The sequence below is a fragment of the Ochotona princeps genome, chromosome 16 (assembly GCF_030435755.1).
Source record: "Ochotona princeps isolate mOchPri1 chromosome 16, mOchPri1.hap1, whole genome shotgun sequence".
NCBI lineage: Eukaryota > Metazoa > Chordata > Mammalia > Lagomorpha > Ochotonidae > Ochotona > Ochotona princeps.
This window is the reverse complement of record NC_080847.1, coordinates 31,278,718-31,282,260: the sequence shown is the minus strand read 5'-3', so window position 1 is coordinate 31,282,260 and position 3,543 is coordinate 31,278,718.

Sequence of the window (3,543 nt, the reverse complement as noted above, 5' to 3'; positions counted from 1 at the left end):
TTTAGTCCCCAGCTGTAGGCAACTGCCCAGGTTGCCTTGGACCTAGGCAAGTGTTACACTGCTGGGAGAAAAAAGCAGGCAACAGCTGGCAGGCATTCTGGAGCTGATTAATGCCAAGTCTGTGTTAACTATGCCAGTGTGCCAGTGCAGTTGAAGTGACTGGTGCCACCGTAGGCACACACCAGCCAGGACCACCTCACCACCATCATTGTCACTGTGAACATGTGGGTAGAGGAATGGCAACACTGAGGGCCTGGTTGGCAAATATCAGATAGTTTCTAGGGGGTTCCATATACCTGGTAGTCCAGGAGGCTGAGATGGGGTGGATCAGAAGTAGGAATCCAACGGGTCTCCTGGGTCAGGCCAAGGCGCCCATCCACGCACATAAGAGCTGGACTGAGGGCAGACCAGGCCAGGACACACAACCAGCACATGTGACAGCCATGTTTGGGGGGCAGATTCAGTAAGTTCTTGGAGGTTACAGCTGGGGCAGGCCACACTGGGCTGGGCCACAACACTCATTGGCATGTTCAAGAACTGGGGCTGAGAGCAAGCCTGCTAGATCTTTGGCAACACTCCTGCTAGACCACAGCATCCACCAGTGCACACAAGAACCAGGTCTGGGGAAGGGCTGTGCTGGGCTGGGCTGCAGCACCTGCAGGTACATACAAGAACTTAGGGCAGGAGCAAACATAACAGGGACAGTCCCAACTAAGCCAAAATACACAATGTTGCACACGAAAACCAGGGCTGGAGGTAAGTGGGCCAGGCTAGGCCACAGTAACTGCCAGTACACATGAAAATCAGGGCTCAGGGTGGGCCAGGTAGGGATTCTTCAGTTCACCCTGTCTAGACCATAGCACTCACCAATGAGTGCAAGAGCTGAGCCTGGGGTTGGGCTGGGCTGGGCTAGGCTGCAGCCCCCACCAGTTCATCTGAGAGCCAGGGCTGGGGCAGGGCTGAGCAGTTACATCTACTGGCACATGTGTTGGCTGGTGCAGGGGACATAAGAGCAAGGTTTGAGGACCTCACAAGGTGATGCTTCTTAGGGGGGCTCAGCAGCCTGACCACTGCACTGGATCCCTAACCTCAGGGAAGATCACAGACGTGCTGCTAACCTGGAGCACATGTTGCAGAACTGAGACACCTCAGTTACTGACCTTCATGCAAGAATGGAGATCATACCCAGAAGAACACGAAGGATGGGAGAGCCAGCTCATTTAAGCCAGCAGGAGACTCCATCAAAAGATGGGAAGGAAGACAGGTTGAACAACACTCCAGGCCTGGATCTACAGCAAGCACCTCGATCTGCAGACTCACTGAGGTGGCCCAGGGGCCTTAGAATTGCTCGTCTCAGAAGTAACTCTCAGAATCATCAAGACCACTCAAATAATATCCTTGAACATTTTTCCCTACATTGGGGCCTCAAATAATCCTCTCCATCCATGGGGGATGATGTGGTGTAACAGCAGAAATGCTATACTTTCTCCTCTTTCTCACAGGTGGGAAAACTGAAACATTTATCTCACTCACCTTTGCCACTGCCCCCACACGCAATCCTAATAGAAATCAGAGACCCACAGGGGTCTGTAACTCCCATAAGCCTTGTAATATTTTTAAAAAATAATAAATAAAAAAGAGCACATGGGCCCGGTGGCAGCCTAGCAGCTAAAGTCCTCGCCTTGAGCGCACCGGGATCCCATATGGGCGCCGGTTCTAATCCCAGCGGCTCCACTTCCCATCCAGCTCCCTGCTTGTGGCCTGGGAAAGCAGTTGAGGACGGCCCAATGCATTGGGATACTGTACCTGTGTGGGAGACCCGGAAGAGGTTCCAGGTTCCCGGCTTTGGATCGGCGCAGCACCGGCTTGTTGTGGCTCACTTGGGGAGTGAATCATTGGACGGAAGATCTTCCTCTCTGTCTCTCCTCCTCTCTGTATATCTGACTTTGTAATAAAATAAATAAATCTTTAAAAAAAATTAAAAAATAAAAATAAAAAAGAGCACATTAGGCCTAGTCACTAAAAATTGACCACATGAATAAAATTATAAGCTTAGATTTAAACTAAAACAGAGATACAGTGAAATCCGAAAAAAAAATTCTACAAAAAGAAACAATGAGGTATTGACTTATCTACAATTTTATCATTCTATCGACACTTGAAAATTATAAAATCTAAATCGTAAGATAAAGTGGGAATTCATTTAGATAATAATTTGATAAGAATATTTTACAATCAGTATTTGAAATTTTTGGAGAATTAATCACCATTTTTTTTAAACCTTTTCACAACAAAATCAAAAGAAAAAATGTAAAAGAAAAATATCCTCCAAGGTCAAACAATAAACCTAACATAAATTCTCCATATGTAGTAGTGTCTGAAAAATAAGCATTATTAGTTACTAAAATTAAGGGACAAATATAGCACCTGGCACAGTAGCCTAGAGGCTAAAGTCCTCGCCTTACATGTGCTGGGATCCCATATGGGTGCCAGTTCTTTTTTTTTTATTAAATTTTTTTATTGCATTTCATTTTATGACATCATTTCATAGGCTCTGAGGTTCCCCCAACCCCTCCCCCTGCCCTCCCCCCTCCCCAAGCACCAGTTCTAATCCCAACAGCTCCACTTCCCATCCAGCTCCCTGCTTGTGGCCTGGGAAAGCAGTTGAGGACGGCCCAATGCTTTGGGACCCTGCACCCGTGTGGGAGACTCGAAAGAAGCTCCTGGTTGCTGGCTTCGGATCAGCCCAGTTTCAGCTGTTGCAGCTGCTTGGGGAGTGAATCATTGGATGGAAGATCTTCCTCTCTGTCTCTCCTCCTCTCTGTATATCTGACTTCCCAATTAAAATAAATAAATCTTTAAAAATATACATATAGAATGAAACTTAGGGAAGAAATGTAGTATCCTTTCAAAAACACCACGAGGATGCGAAAAATTTATATGCTACATATCTTCCACCAGCACCCTGTCCCACATAAGTGTGAAAAAAAACAAGATTGAATGTTGGGGGCCCAGCGGCGTGGCCTAGTGGCTAAAGTCCTCGCCTTGAACTCCCCGGGATCCCATATGGGCACTGGTTCTAATCCCGGCAGCTCCACTTGCCATCCAGCTCCCTGCTTGTGGCCTGGGAAAGCAGTCGAGGATGGCCCAAAGCTTTGGGACACTGCACCTGCATGGAGGACCCAGAAGAGGTTCCTGGTTCCTGACTTCGGATCGGTGCAGCACCGGCCTGTTGCGGCTCACTTGGGGAGTGAATCATTGGACGGAAGATCTTCCTCTCTGTCTCTCCTCCTTCTCTCTCTGTATATATGACTTTGTAATATAAATAAATAAATCTTTAAAAAAAAAAAAGATTGAACGTTGTTATTTTATCACCATAATGTTTAATCAGTAGGCACATTAATAGATACACATTTTTAAATAAATATTTTTAAAAGCTGTGCTTTAAAATACACAAGTGATACAAAGAACATGTAGGCTGTATAGGCAATCATTTTATCTAAGAAACAGGATCAGAATACTGTCATGGTGAGTAAAAAAAAA